We start from the raw sequence: 16,804 nt of genomic DNA, 5'->3' as shown, positions 1-16,804 counted from the left end.
GAGCCAGCCTCTGCCCCCTCAGCAAACGGCCGGCTGAGAGGCACACGTCAGCACACCCCCCACGTTCGAAAACGAGAGCGAGTAGAGCAACAGGCTGACAGGACGGCTGTGGTCAGAAACGCCGTCTTTGCTCCTCGACGCCCTCAAACCCCTTCCTCCGGGTGATCACGGCCATCAGACTGCACGCACGGCCCACCGTGTGCCCCCCGGCTGGAGATGCCCACCCCGCTGGCTCCGTGCCGGCCACGGTTAACTGCGTGCGTCCCGAGGCATCCTTGACCGGCCTCAGGGTGCCGAGACGAAACCCCGTTTCTGGGCGCGACTGAGGGTTTCCAGAGCACAGACCACCTGCACCAGCAGACCCGGCACCAGACCGGCAGCGTGGCGTTATAGTTCGGTCCCCTCGGGGCCTGAGCAGGACCAAAGGGGAGGAGGAAGGAGCTGGCCCCGCTTCTCCGCCTCAGGGCGGGAGCTGGCACCACAGTGTGCCTGCTGCCCTCACCCTGGGAGATGAGCCAGCAGCTGCCTGGTTCTCGGAGCCCCTGGGCCTCCAGCCTGCGGAAGCAGCCTCCGTGATGCGCGAGCCACTTCCTCACGACAAACGTCCTGCCACAGAGACACAGAGAGGGAAACAGATGGACACACCCGTGAGCCCTGCGGCTCTGTGGCCCTGGAGCACCCTGGCTGAAGCCAGAGACCAGCACCAGCCTCCTCGGCATCTGGAGGCCCAGAGCAGAGGTCCTCGGCCATGAAGCCTGGCACAAACCTCCCGCAGGGCAGCCCGCGGAGACAGGAGATCGTAGGGCCCTGGAGTGGGCCCAGCCCCTGCGTGCCGTCAACACCAGCAGGTGACCACGGGAGCACCGGGGTGAGGGACCGCCCCGGCGGTTCTCGGAGAGGTTTTCCTCAACCAAAGATCTCGTGCTGCACCCCCGTGTCTGCACGGCCCAGCCCGGCTCGCAGCGCAGCGGGGCTGCGCGCAGGGGGCCCTGGCGACTGCCCGGGACCACCCTGTGAGGACATCCTCTCGGGCTCTCCCCGTGACGGAGGGGGACACAAGGGAGGCAGGGGAGGGGCCAAGCCACCACGACAGGGGTGTGTGCTCTTGAGCACGTGTGGCTTCCGAATTGTTCCCCATTTCTCACTGGGCGACACTGAGCATCTGCCAGAGCAATGCCAGCTCCTGAGTCCTCGTTACTGTGGGGCGGGGCCCCACCGGAGGGAAGGACGGGGTCCCAGTTACTGTGGGCTGGGGGCCCCCCAGGGGGAAGGATGGGGTCCTAGTTACTGTGGTCGGGGGGCCCCCCAGAGGGAAGGACGGGGTCCTAGTTACTGTGGGCTGGGGGCCCCCCGGAGGGAAGGACGGGGTCCCAGTTACTGTGGTCCGGGGGCCCCCCGGAGGGAAGGATGGGGTCCTAGTTACTGTGGTCGGGGGGCCCCCCAGAGGGAAGGACGGGGTCCCAGTTACTGTGGGCTGGGGGCCCCCCAGGGGGAAGGATGGGGTCCCAGTTACTGTGGGCTGGGGGCCCCCCAGGGGGAAGGATGGGGTCCCAGTTACTGTGGGCTGGGGTCCCCCAGGGGGAAGGATGGGGTCCTAGTTACTGTGGTCGGGGGGCCCCCCAGAGGGAAGGACGGGGTCCTAGTTACTGTGGGCTGGGGGCCCCCCAGGGCGAAGGATAGGGTCCTAGTTACTATGGGGCAGGGGCCCCTGGGAAGGACGAGGGGTGAGGGCCGCCTGGTAAAGACGGGGTCCTAGTTACTGTGGGGCAGGGTCCCCCCCCAGAGGGAAGGATGGGGTCCTAGTTACTGTGGGCTGGGGGCCCCCCAGGGCGAAGGATAGGGTCCTAGTTACTATGGGGCCGGGGCCCCAGGGAAGGACGAGGGGTGAGGGCCGCCTGGTAAAGACGGGGTCCTAGTTACTGTGGGGCAGGGTCCCCCCCCCCAGAGGGAAGGATGGGGTCCTAGTTACTGTGGTCGGGGGGCCCCCCAGAGGGAAGGACGGGGTCCCAGTTACTGTGGGCTGGGGGCCCCCAGGGGGAAGGATGGGGTCCTAGTTACTATGGGGCCGGGGCCCCTGGGAAGGACGAGGGGTGAGGGCTGCCTGGGGAGGACGGGGTCCTATTTACTCTGGGGCAGGGTCCTCCCCCCGGAGGGAAGGACAGGGTCCTAGTTACTGTGGGCTGGGGGCCCCCCGGAGGGAAGGATGGGGTCCTAGTTACCGTAGGGCGGGGCCCCCCAGGGGGAAGGACAGGGTCCCAGTTACTATGGGGTGGAGGCCCCTGGGAAGGATGAGGGGTCGTGGCCTCCCAGGGAGGATGGGGTGGGTCCTCGTTACTGTGGGGCGGGGTCCCCCCCGGAGGGAAGGACGGGGTCCTAGTTACTGTCGGGTGGGGCCCCCCGGAGGGAAGGACAGGGTCCCAGTTACTGTGGGGTGGGGACCCCCAGGAAGGACCGGGTGCAGGGGAGAGGCCCTGTTATGGGAACAGGCAGGCAGGGCAGCCATGTGGGGGGTAGAAGCAGTGAGACAGGGTGTCAGGGTCAAGCCCTAAAGCCAGGGAAGCCAATGGACTTACATTCTGCTCAACAAGAAAGTCAGGGGGGACTGGAGGGCTGGCCCCACACTGGGAGAGACCCTCACCAACCACCCCGGCCCTGCTCTCCCTCAGGCATGCACTCCACTCAAACTTCCAGAAGCTTCCCTCAGTGCTGCTGTCAGGAGAGGCCAACCTCGGGATGGGGGTGCCTCCTCATACCGTCCCGAGACCATCCTTGGTCTGCAGTGAGGACCTCGAGCCCCTCATGCTGCCCCCACCCCAACGGCTGGCACAGAACAAACGCCTGTGATCTGGAAAGGTGACCCCACGCTCACGGGGTGTTCACAGGGTCCTGAGGATTTAGAAAACTAAACCCCCTCAGGACAGCCTGCCTTTCGGGTCTCGTGAAGGAGTCAAACACCTCATTTCTGAAAGTCAAACAATACACTTGTATCTTGTAGACGGGGTGGGGTGGGGGGGCACGCCTGGAACCAAGAAGTGCCAGCACACACACTGCACAAATTGTACCTGTTATAGACAGAAAAGGACCAAGAAAAGTTGCAGATATTTCCATTCTTATAGAAGAGACCATTTAACTTAATTTTACAGAACAGTTATCTGAGTTTAAAAATAGAAATTGGCACGTAATGAGTTTAGACTGGCTGTTTCACAACGCTGGCCCACACGCTTGTTAGTCTAAGTTTCAGGAACTATTGATTGACAAAGTTAAGAACTCAGGAACTAATTAGGAGCTTACAGTCCTATGAACAGCTTTGAAAAGGCGTAACAACTTAAATTACGAGAACAAACATCATTTCTCACTTTTTGTAAACAAATCATCGGAAAAGCAAAGAGTGACTTAAATCACGGGTCATCCAGCCTCACCACCAACGGGCTGACCCTCCTGACTGTAGGGTGAGGGGTCCCGGAGACTTCAGTCCACAGAGGTGAAGGGACGTGGGGGCCAGTGACGACCCACAAACACTGGCGCTTTAAAGAGCTCTGTTATTCGCACAGAAACGCGGGTAATTGTGTCAATTATGTTCTCTGAAAGTTCAAGAACGGTCAACGCCTAACGCTATACAATAAGCACCTTACCCAACACCCCACTCCTGCCACGTGCGCCCCCAGGAGATGTGAGTGGAGCACTGAGGGTCCATGCCAGGACCCCACAGAAACGCTTGGTTCCACGTCACCTGTGAACGTTCCCCTTAACCGAGCCTCCGACTGAACTCACGCCCTCTGACAGCACAGGAGGGCCCCGCCTTGGCTTCCGGCTCCTTCCCAGTCTCCTGTGCCGAATCCTCGCCTCGCCTCTCAGCTCTGGGTGCCAAGGACACGGCTTTTCTCCATCACCACCCGGGCCCTGGTCCAGAATCCCTGAGCCCTGCACACTCCCCTCCCTGGATCTCAGGGCCACACGTACAACTGCCCACTTGTTACCACTCAGACGTCCGGTGGGATCTCAAAATTAACGTGTCCCCCTAACAAACAACCTCCCCGTCCACGCGTGACCACATCTCTGCAAATGGTGCCAGCACACTGTCCCCGGTGGGGGCCTCAGACCTCACTTGGAAGCCTGCATCAGACTCAGGCAGGGTCTCACGCCCCCCACTCCTGCCCCGGCCGTGCTACCACCGGCCCGATGAGTCCAGCATCCTCCTGACTGGCCTGCCTGCTTCCGCTCTTGTGGCCCCAAAACTGGTCTTCACACACAAGGTCTGACCTTCTAAGCCAGTCTGGATGTCATCGTTGGCCCAGAACACTGATGCATCCACAGAACACTTGGTCCCTAAATGCCCAAAGCCCCCAGAGCTCTGTGGCAAGAGCTACTGATCTCAGCCCCCTCAAGGGCTCCAGCCGCTCGGGCCCTTTGCTGCTCTTCCACCTGCCAAGCATCCCCCAGGGCCTTTGCCCGTGCTGCCCTCTGCTGGCAAGCTCCCCTCCAGGACGTCCTCACCGATGGCTCCCTCCAGATTCCCTGTGAGGTCCCTCCAGCCTTCTCAAGGTCATTTCTCCGCACCCGCTCCTCCGCTCTCCCCACACTGTGCTCCCTCATAGTTTACACGGCCTGGTGCTACCTCCTGCTTCTGTGCTCTCTCCCCCTGCCCCGCTACAGCAGGAGCTCTGTGCAGGCAGGACGGTCTGTCAGGGGGCCGTGCTGTGGCCCCAGGGCCCAGAGCCGGGCTTGACGTGGGCCCTGAGTCAGTGTCTGTTGAGGTACTCGGTACAGTGACACATGCGAGAGCGGTCATCAGCCTCAGACCACTGACCCTAACAAACAGCAGGTGCAGGGGTCTGCGTCTGAGTTGTGGGGTCCCAGGACACCAAGGGCTCCTTTCCCGCTGCTCCCAGCGGGACCCACGAGGCGGGACTGCCCCCCAGATGAATACAGGGCGTGGCGGCTGCAAGCAAACCCGTGGATATCAGGATGCACAAACCCAACAGCACTCACTGTCTGGGCCTCGGGCCACATGCTCGCCTGTCGCGCTCTGATTCCATATCTGTGGCGATCTCAGGAAACCTGCCATGATTCCCCCACTTTAGAGTAAACTGAGGAATGGAGATGTCATGGGACTGCTGGCCGTTTCACAGCTCAGATGGACCCTTCCGGCTTCAGAAACAGAACTTCCACCACTGTGGCGTGAGCTGACCTGGCCTGCTGACTGCCTGTCAAATGCCCACTCACAACCGTGGCTTCAGAACCCCGCACAGAACATGCAAATGCCCTGGTTGTGCCGTAGCGGCAAACGGTCCCCCGGTGCCTGGGCGGCAGACACACAGATGAAGCTCACTGACTGCGTCCATTTCAGGGGGGACACACAGAGACCACTGTCCGGAGCCCACGGCCACGGGGTGGGGGCAAGCAGTCACCCACTGGCTCCTCAGGGTCACCACAAGGAACGCAGCGCCTCCGCTGGCATCTCTTAGGTACAAAGTGCAGTCCCACGGCCACCCCTGTGATGAGAAGCACATGTGGGCAGGAGGCAAGAATCACTTAGCACCGCAACCACGCCATCCACCACGCCACCTGCCACGCCACTGACCACACCATCCCTCGTGCCACCCACCACGCCATTGACCACGCCACCCACCACACCATTGACCACACCATCCATCATGCCACCCACCATGCCATTGACCACACCATCCACCACACCACCCACCACGTCATTGACCACGCCACCCACACCACTGACCACACCATCCATCACACCACCCGCCACGCCATCCACCATGCCATCCACCACGTCACCTACCACACCACTGACCACATCGTCCACCACACCACCCACCACGCCATTGACCACACCATCCATCACACCACCACCATGCCATCCACCACACCACCCACCACGCCATTGACCACACCATCCATCACACCACCATGCCATCCACCACACGACCCACCATGCCATTGACCATGCCACCTACCATGCCACTGACCACAACACCATCCACCATACCACCTACCACGCCACTGACCACACCGTCCCTCATGCCACCCACCATACCACTGACCACACCATCCAACACACCACCCACCACGTCACCTACCACGCCACTGACCACATCGTCCACCACACCACCTACCACGCCATTGACCACACCATCCATCACACCACCACGCCATCCACACCACCCACCACGCCATTGACCATGCCACCTACCACGCCACTGACCACACCATCCCTCATGCCACCCACCATGCCATTGACCACACCACCCACCACGCCATTGACTACACCATCCACCACACCACCCACCACACCACCCACCATGCCACCCACCACGCCATCCACCATGCCATCAACTGACAGCCAAATCTCCAGCACAACAGTCAAGAAAGCTTCAGGGCAGCATTATACACGCAGGTGGGATCCTCTATGACTTAGTACACGATGAGGGGAACCCCACCTTCCAGGAGCGGTGGACCCCCGGGGCAGGTGAGGAGGCGGGCCACAACCTGGCCCCCGCTGAGGCCCCTGGGGAGGGACGCAGGGGACATGGCACCGTGTCACTCACAAGCTGTCCCCGAACTGGAGCACCTCGCACAGAGGGGACTCAATACACATTCTCCCCAAAGACAGACAGAAATGAGCACGGAGACAGACACACAGACAGGTGGGCAGGTGCTCAGCCACGACCACAGCGTCCCCCCTTTGAGGGCTGAATCCACCCAGGAGACTCCTGCCGCAGCTCCCCCGGGCCCTGAGGCCACGTCAGCCCGTCTTCGCCCAAGACCGTGGGGCCGTGGCCTCCAGCAGCCCTCTCCTCTCACATTCCTCCTGCTTCTCTGCTGTAGACAAAGGCGCATACTGGTTCCATCCATTTAATTAAATTTAATTAAATTTATTTGCAGCGTAAGAAAATTTGAGTGCACTGAGCACATGTAACTAAGATAAATCACAAATGCACGTTCATTTAATCGATCATCGCGGCATGGTTAAGACGCATGAAACAATTCTTCTTCAGGATTATTCCAGTTTTTCTTCCTGTCTACTGAACGGAAAACGACGTTGTCGTAGTTGGGAGTCTCTGGAGAAACGCTGCACCTACATAACAGGACACACACGTACACACGTGCACGCGTGTGGACACACGTGCGGACACATTTCAGCCCCTCTCTCTGCACAGGAACACACCTGCTGGCTGCCGTGAGCACAGCCGTACAGGACCCAAGTCCCTGCTTCCGCCAGGAGGCGTGTACACTTAGTGAAATTCTGGCCCCGGTGGTGGCGCTTTTCTTACCTCTCTGGACCTCCACATGGCTGCGGGACTTTGCATTCCCATCAGCAGGACACAAGGTGCCCCTTTTCCGTGTGCCCTTGCCCGCGTCTGCTGTTCTCTGGGTTCTGACAGCAGCCAGCCTGGCGGCCGTGAGACCGCCTGCGGCAGGGCTCGTGAACAAGTGCGCATGCGCTACCACGTGTGTGCGCGGCGCTCCCCAGACCACCAGGGGCGCGGGCTCTGCTCTCCACCCCGGGCGGGCGCGATGCTCCCCAGACCTTCCGGCGGCCAGGCTCTCCGGAATGTGCCCTCCCCATACCCACCCCGTGCTGCACCCTCCCCCACGTTTCCGCGGGCCTTCCCGGCTCCTCGTGGATGGCAGCCGCGTAGCACCTGGCGTATCATGTGTGGTGGACGCTCCCAGGCTCACAGCAACCGCCACGTGCGCCCTGAATGGTCTTCTTCCACGGTCAACCCTATGCCTGCTTGCACAAGGACTCACACGCACAGAGAGGCCCCGTGTGCACCCTGCGCAGGCCTCCCACGCCTGCGTCTGGCGTAACAGCAAAGGGCTGCCCTGTGGAAGCTTTCCACCCACGGCCACCCAGGAGCACAGTCATGGGCGAGCGGGGCCGGGCCTGTGGATGCTCTGTCCTGCCCGGGAGCATGGCCACGGGTAAGCAGAGGGCGCCCGTGGGTTCTCTGTCCTGCCCGGGAGCACGGTCACAGGTGAGCAGAGGGCGCCCGTGGGTTCTCTGTCACGCCCAGGAGCACAGTCACCAGGAAGCAGGGAGCACCCATGGGTTCTCTGTCCCGCCCAGGAGCACGGTCACCAGGATGCAGAGAGCACCCGTGGGTTCTCTGTCCCGCCCGGGAGCACAGTTATGGGAGAGCAGGGGGTGCCCGTGGGTTCTCTGTCCCGCCCAGGAGCATAGTCACCAGAAGCAGAGAGCACCCGTGGGTTCTCTGTCCCGCCCAGGAGCATGGTCATGGGCAAGCAGGGGGCGCCCGTGGGTTCTCTGTCCCGCCCGGGAGCATAGTCACCAGAAGCAGACAGCACCCGTGGGTTCTCTGTCCCGCCCAGGAGCATGGTCATGGGCAAGCAGGGGGCGCTCGTGGGTTCTCTGTCCCGCTCGGGAGCATGGTCACAGGGAAGCAGGGAGCACCCATGGGTTCTCTGTCCCGCCCAGGAGCACGGTCACCAGGAAGCAAGGAGCACGTGTGGGTTCTCTGTCCTGCCCGAGAACACGGTCTTGGGCGAGCAGGGGGCACCTGTGAGTTCTCTGTCCTGCAGGCACCAACCAAAGGCAGCACTGGGTATAACCCTGTGCAGCCTGACCTTTTGGACATTCAGTTCCTCAGCCCTACCCAGTGACCTTTCTTCACTTTCCTATTGAAATACTGTTCCAAATTAAGTTTGAATAGAACACCCTCCTTGACTCCTTCATGCCACAAACGCCCCGTTCACCTTCAACTTTCAAAGGCTGTCACCTGCCAGCAGTGCCTCACACCATGCCTGGTGACAGGTGCAGCCCCCGCAGACGGGGTCATGTCCTTCTCACAAATGTGCCCCAGAGCATCTGATGGGAGGAATAAGGCAGACACCCCCATGCCTGCCCCCACAAGTGCACCACGGGGCCGGTGGGCTGCAGACCCACAGAACCCCAGGTACAACAGTGGGAGAGAGGCAGATGCCAGCAGAGAAGCGTCGGCTTCGAGGGCTCTGCAGAGCTGAACGAACAGCGGGTTTTTAGGCACAAAGTCTGAGGGGACAGGCCGAGCGGTAGGGGCTCCAGAGTCCATGGCAAGGCCGGGGCAGACCTGGTGGAGCAGGCAGGAAAGAGCGGTCATGTGCTCACAAGCAGGGGACAGGGTGAGGGGAAGCCCCGAAAACCCGAGACCACAACCACATGTGACCTAGGAACAGGCACCTAGGGAGACAGGGGGTGTGGGCAGGGCGGGAGCGCAAGGAACCACATGTGACCTGGGAACAAGGACCTGGGGAGAGGGCGGGAGTGCAGGGAACCACATGTGACCTGGGAACACGGACCTGGGGAGAGGGTGGGAGCACAGGGAACCACATGTGATCTGGGAACAAGGACCTGGGGAGACAGGGGGTGTGGGCAGGGCAGGAGCGCAGGGAACCACATGTGACCTGGGAACAGGCACCTAGGGAGATAGGGGGTGTTTGCAGGGCGGGAGCGCAGGGAACCACATGTGACCTGGGAACAGGCACCTAGGGAGATAGGGGGTGTTTGCAGGGCGGGAGCACAGGGAACCACATGTGACCTGGGAACAAGGACCTGGGGAGAGAGGGGGTGTGGGCAGCGCGGGAGTGCAGGGAACCACATGTGATCTGGGAACAAGGACCTGGGGAGACAGGGGGTGTGGGCAGGGCGGGAGTGCAGGGAACCACGTGTGACCTGGGAACAGGCACCTAGGGAGATAGGGGGTGTTTGCAGGGCGGGAGCGCAGGGAACCACATGTGACCTGGGAACAGGCACCTAGGGAGATAGGGGGTGTTTGCAGGGCGGGAGCGCAGGGAACCACATGTGATCTGGGAACAAGGACCTGGGGAGACAGGGGTGTGGGCAGAGGCAGGAGCACAGGGAACCACATATGACCTGGGAACAAGGACCAGGGAGATAGGGGGTATGGGCAGGGTGGGAAGGTCCCGCCCGGTCACATGTGCTCTCGGTGTGGAACACACGCCGTGGGCTGAGTGAGGCAGCAAGGTAGGGACAGAGCACAGGACACAGGAACACACATGATCTTAAACAGAGCTGAATACAGAAATAAGACAGGAAGCGTATTTACCCGAAGAAAAGATAAACACTAATCTGAGAAGATACATGACCCCCTGTTCCTTGCATCATTATTTACAGTAGCCAAGGCGGCTATCCATCCATACGGAGCGTGTCCATCCGTCCAGGGTCCATCCACAGTGTCCACCCGTACACAGTGTCCATCTGTCCGTAGTGTCCATCTGTCCATAGTGTCCATCCATAAATAAGATGTGGTAAAATATATATGCAACGGAATATTAGCCATGAAACAGAATGAAATCTTGCCATTTGCAATGACATGGATGGAGCCAGAGGGTATAATGTTAAGCAAAATAAGTCGGCCAGAGAAAGACAAATACCCCATGATTTCACTCCTAATATGGAATTTAAGAAACAAAACAAGCAAGCAAAGGGGGGAAAAAGGGGGAGACAGAGAGAGAGAGAGAGAGAGAGAGAGAGAGAGAGAGAGAGAGAGAGAGAGAGAGAGAGAGAGAGAGAGACAAGCCGGTAAACAGACTCTTAAGTCCAGAGAACACAGTGCTGGTCACCAGAGGGGAGGTGGGTTGGGGATGGGAAGACAGGTGATTCGGACGGAGCATGCACCTGTCGTGATGAGCACCGGGTGTGATGAATCACTATATCTACCTGAAAGTAACAGAAACAGTGTTGGTTAATTATGCTGAAATAAAAACAAAAAAACCCCACAGTTAAGATTTTGAGGTGACTCCTATTTCTAATCTTCAATTAGCCTTGAACTCTGTTTTCCAAATACTATTTCCATGGGGAAAAAGAGAGTTTCAAGGTCAAAGAAGATGAGGGAACACTAAATATCAATCACACACTCATCTTGGTGACTGACGACAATTAGCATATTAAGGACTCTAAAAAGTCCTGCACAAAAAAGGTCGACCCTGATGTGGGATGTGTGTGAGGTACATGCTTTTTTGTTTTTTAATTTTTTTTAACGTTTATTTATTATTGAGAGACAGAGACACAGAGCGTGAGCAGGGGAGGGGTAGAGAGAGAAGGCAACACAGAATCTGAAGCAGGCTCCAGGATCCGAGCTGTCAGCACAGAGCCTGATGCGGAGCTCGAACTCACAAACTGTGAGATCATGACCTGAGCCAAAGTCAGTCACCCAACCGAGCCACCCAGGTGCCCCGGTACATACTTTATTATTGGTTAAACTTAGGTAAATTTCCTTAAATGTTTCTATCAGAAACTGTCTCAGGATCACTGGTCTCAATTCCTGCACAGCTGAGTGGTGGACATGGGGTGATGGTCACGGTGGCCCAGGCCAGGCCAGCCCCGCCTGGCTCCGGCTCCTGCAGACAGACACGACACCCGACAACGGGTTTGTGAGAGGCAAGCAAGCGGCCCAGGGCGGCTGCAAGGGCACAGCCTTCGGGCCAGGGGAGGGCAATGCCATCAAGGCTCACCTGACGGTGGGAACAGGGTCCTGCTCAGACCACAGTCTGGAAAGCTAATTCTTCTACAAAGAGGAACAGAATGAAGCCACCCTATCAGCACGGTCTACACCGCTCACAAAACCAGCTAGTAACACGGCAACACACACGAGACGGGGGTTAAAGAGGGCCGTGCGACACAGCCATACAGTGGCTGACAAGAAGGAGGGACAGACCCGGGCACCACCATCTACGAAACTCGACTCAAAGCATCACTTCTGAGCAGCTTTTCTTCTACAGACTGAGGCAGAGGCGCTGAGAGAAGTCACAGCTGCGAGCCAGGGTGGGGTCACTGAGGAGGGTGGCCGTCGGTAACCAGCGAACCGAAGGAAAATCAGTCCTACTGAGTCTCGGTCCATCTGCCGCAGGCAGTGATACTTGGGTTAACTGAAAGTCTAAGTCCACGTAAGTGCATATATGCATACGGGTGTTCAGGTAGGTGTTTCTCACTCAAAATTTCTTTGACTGCCTTCACTAGTTTCTCCATTAAAGAACGATCTCAACCATTCCAGAGAGATGTCTAGACTGCAGGATATTACTTGACTAATGATACCAAGATTTCAGTGCCCAGAATGGGCAAAAAACAGGTCAGTACTTCTCTTAAGTAATACTTACACCACGAGGAGTTTGCATATGGGACGAACTCAAACATTTCTGCTGAATAAACTCAGTCAGGGAAGGGAGGAGGGGGGATGCATAACCTGGGAAATGGGGAACAGAAGAGAAACCAGATACTCTGGTGAAGTATCCTACAACCAGCCAAATTATAGGGGACAAACGTCTCCTATAAAACTGAGGGACAAAGGAGACTCATGGTCACTTTAAGCCCATGTAGACCTATTACCACTGGAGAGAATTTTATAGCTCAAATAAAGATTGTCTATTAATTTTCTGAAAAAGTTAAAATCCCCATTCTAGGTTGTATAACTTTGCTGAATTGTTTTAAAAAGGACTATTCTACTTTAAAACATGTAGGATTAAATTTATGACCGAAGTCACACTGCATGTAATTTCTGCAAGTTCTTTAGAGCTTTAAAGAGCACCCTGCGAGAGCGTGCCGTGGCACAGGTCCTGCAGACAAAAGCTGGCCATCCAATTAGAGAGGACATGGTGTGCCGGCCACAAATTAACACCGTGCATGCTGTTCTGGAGCAGCGTTCAGAGCATCACGGCCACGCTTGAAGAGCCACGTACCCCGGTGTAGGAGGGAGGGGCTTCTCCGAGGAAGCTGGGCCTGTGCACCAGAGAAGGTGTCCAGATGAGGGAACACTACCCTCAGCAGAGGCCCCTACGTGTAAAGTCACCAGCAGGACCGACCATGTCACCAAGACTGTGGAGTGGTCACACATGTGACAGTCACCACGGACGGAACCCTCTGCCTGAGTCTGAATGCTATCCTGGGCATGGCTGACAGGGTCTCACGCAAAACACAGGCAGGTCTGTACCTGCGGAGCATAAATCCGGCAGCAGATCGCAGGAGGAGCTTAGGTAGGAAGGACACTAGAAGCACGGAAATGGGCCAAGAGGACGTGGTAAAATCCCGTCAGAAGGAATGAAAAGAGGAAACAGACCTGATGCAGGAGAGGAGCCAAGAACACAGTGAACAGAAAACCCCCTGGCAGGAAGGACACATCCCCCCCACCCTCCCAGAGTGAGAGCACAGGAGGAAAACAGAAGAGCAGCCCGGGGACAAGGCACGAAAAGTGTTTCCTTTGACCTCTGTGTTCTTTGTGTGAAATGGAGCATGTTGCTTGCGGAGAGTAAATGAGTAAGGAAGTAGGTGGGGGAGCCTGAGGAGGGCTGAGACGCGGAGTCCCAACACAGGGAGAGACGGGGTGGGAGAACAGAGGGGCGTCTGGACAGGGCAGAGACGAGAAAGTGCTGGTAACAACATGGGCGTGAAGTGGAGACCGTTGTGGTGGCGGGGGGGTGGGGGGGTGGTCGGTGCTGAATTTTAATCAGCAGCATCCGCACAGATATACGGTTTCCTTAGCAGAAATCCTCTCGGGTACTGAGTGGACAAGTTCAGTCATGAAATTAACCCACACTTGGAATCTTGCCAAGGAGAACAATGACAGACCAGGAAAAGAGAGGGTTGAGGAGGGGCAGCCAAAGCCACGGAACAACAGATCCGCAAGGGCCTGTGTCCCTAGGAATGGCCCTGAAGATAAGAGGGGACCGATGGAGGGAGAAACCACAGGTGTCCAAGGACTGGGTTCTGTGTCAACAGAGAGCGTCTCCCAACCAAGTCACAGCTGCTCCTGGGGCAGGAGGAGGGCCGCACAGGACAAACTGAAAGTGGAGGACAGAGCACCTGTGTGGGGCAGGCAAGGGCTGACAGGGAAAATCCCAGGCTCACCGAGGGCACCTCTGGGCACTTGGGTGTCCATCCTGGAGCACAGCCTGACGCCCTGTGAACATTCCAACGACACAACGGCCACCTCCTCGAAGGCTGACGATCATGTAACCAGACTCTGCAAATGACTTCTGGGAGAGTGAGGAGTTCTGCACCCAGCAGCCAAGGGGGAAACAACTTAGGCTCCCCCGGACGTGTTCCTGTCCCTCAGCGAATCAACTCATCAAGCCCACACTGAAACTGACCTACATTCCCTGTGGATCCCACATAAAATGTATTCAGATGGTATCTATGTCACTGTAAAATATTTTAAATTAAATTTTTACACATTCAAGTTCTTTTTAACACATAACCTTGCCAGATTTGGTCAGTAAAGACACAGGAAGCCCCTCAACCTATTTTTTTAGCTCTATTGAGGAAAACTGACAAAACTGTATATATTTAAAGGGGTACAACGTGAGGATTTCTTATACACCTATACTTGTGAAATGATCACCACAATCCAGTTAATGAACATATCTATCATGTGGCTTAGTTAACTCACATGTGAGCATATGGTGAGAATGTGTAAGATCTACTCTCAGCCAAGCACCCAGTACAAACATGCTCACAGATAATGGAAAACCATGATTGAAGAAATAAAAGAAAGTATGATGTCAACGCTAGAACAGAGAACAAGAATAAAGAGAAAGAAATTTTTTTAGTATATGTGCTGCTGAAGCAAGCATGAGAAAGAAATTTTTTTAATAGAAATTCTGGTGCTAAAAAGTGAAATGACTAAAATAAAAACTTACTCGAAAAGCACAACAGCAGCCCTGAACTGAGAGAAGAAGGAATGAACAAACCTGAAGATCCATCAGTAGAGATGGCCCAAGCTGAGGAACACCGCACAGCCTCAGAAAGGTGAGACGCCGCCCAGCTTTCAAACACATGCAAAACAGGATGAGAAAGAGAGGAGAGGAACGGAAAAGATACTCAAAGAAACAATCACTGAAAACTTCCCAAACTTCTTGAAAAACAACCACCTACATATCGGGGAAGAACTCAAAGAGATCCGCAAACAGGCATAGCAGAGTTAAAACTCTGAAAGTGAAAAGACAAGGAGAAAATCATGAAAGCCCCAAGAGAAAGGACTCCTTACTAACAGAACCCCGTAAGATTAACACCTGGCTTCTCAGCAGAAACAAGAGGGGCCAGAAGTCAGTAGGATGACATATTGAAAGTGCTCAAGAAAAACACAATCAAGAATCCTATGTGCAGCCAGTAAGTCTTCAAAAGTGAAGGCAAATGAGGATCTTCCCAGGAAACCAAAAAACTGAACGAACTTATTGCTAGCAGGCCGACTTCACGAGAAATACCAAAAGTTCTTCAGGTTGAAAACAAGTGACCTCAGGTAGTAATTCAAATGCATATGAACAAAATGAACAGTGTGGGTAGTAGTGGTAATTATGTAACTATAAAAAAACCCAGTATAGATGCACATTTTCTCCTTTCTTCTCTTAACAGAATGACATATATTTTGTATAAAACATATATTTTATATACATATACTATATATAAAGTATTCGTGGGCCTGTAACATAGAGTAACATATGTGTTAAGATATTTGCCAATAACAGCACAAAGAGGGTGGGTGGGAGCAGAGCTGCAATGTGCTAAAGAAACAAATAATTATAACAATGTGCCACGGAGTTTGTAAGGGGGAGATGTAATAGAGCTACAAAGGAGTAGTGTTTCTATATATGACCAGAACTTAATTGGCATAAATCTAAAGCTGATTCTACAAGGCAAGCCCCAAAACAACCACAAAAGAAATAAAGCAGTAAGGAGGAAGAGCAGAATGTAAAAGACTCAAGACAACTGAAAACAAAAACTGGAAGGGCAGATGGAACCCAACCATGTCAATAACATTAAATGTGAATGGACTAAACCACCCGGTCAAAAGCAGAGTGTGTCAGAGGGGATTTAGCAGAAACAAACCATGATCCAACTTAACACTGCCAGAGGAGACACACCATAGATTCAAAGATACAATAGATTCAAAGTGAAAGGATGGAGACTATATCAAGCAGACAGCAACCGCAAGAAAGCTAAAAGTGGTTACATCGATCTTAGACAAAGCAGATTAAGACACCAAAGTGTTACTAGAGATAAGGGGACATTTTATAACCAAAGAAGGATCAATCCACCAGAAACATGTAACAACTATAAACACATATGCAACTTAACAACAGAGCACCAAAATCCCTAAAGCAAAAACAAACAAACATGAAGGAAGACATTTGACAACAACAGTTGGAGCCTTCAACACTTCACCTTCAATAATAGGCAGAACATGTGGACAGAAGATCAATAATGAAACAGAAGACAAGAACAACGCTAGAAATGAACTAGCCCAACAGACATCTGTACAACATTCCACCCAGCAATGGCAACAGAACAAATGATGTTCTCAAGTGTACATGAAACATTCCCTGAAGACAACACATGCTAAGCCATAAACCAATCTCAAAAATGTGAAAGGAGAGAAATTATATAAATTATGTTATTCAATCACAATGGAACAGAATTAAAAATCACTACTAGGAAAAAAACTGGGAAACTCACAAATATGTGGAAATTAAACAATGCACTCCCAAATAACCAATGGAACAAAGAACAAATCAAAAAGGAAACCAGAAAATATTTTGAGATTAATGAAGACACACATACCAAAACTAAATGGCTGCAGCTACAACACTGCTTAGAAACGTAGAGCAGTTAGTGCCTTTATGAAGAAAAAAGATAAGCTACTCTTCCAACATAAGATGCTGGAAAAAGAAGAGCAAACTACCCCTAAGGCAAGGAGAAGGAAGGAGAATAACAAAGATTAAAGCAGAAATTTATGGCACAGAGAATACAGAAACAAAAGAGAAAAACAAAACCAAAAGC

The 16,804-nt window shown here is 54.8% G+C and overlaps 1 protein-coding gene across 1 annotated transcript in view; it reads right to left on the bottom strand.

Annotated features, from left to right (window-relative positions):
- DLGAP2 (DLG associated protein 2) overlaps nt 1–16,804 on the bottom strand; it is a 784,363-nt gene that overhangs the window by 611,289 nt on the left and 156,270 nt on the right.

This window comes from Felis catus, chromosome B1, assembly GCF_018350175.1.
Source record: "Felis catus isolate Fca126 chromosome B1, F.catus_Fca126_mat1.0, whole genome shotgun sequence".
Taxonomy (NCBI): Eukaryota; Metazoa; Chordata; class Mammalia; order Carnivora; family Felidae; genus Felis; species Felis catus.
Note: the sequence above shows the minus strand (reverse complement) of the source record. Positions and strands in the feature narration are given on the sequence as shown.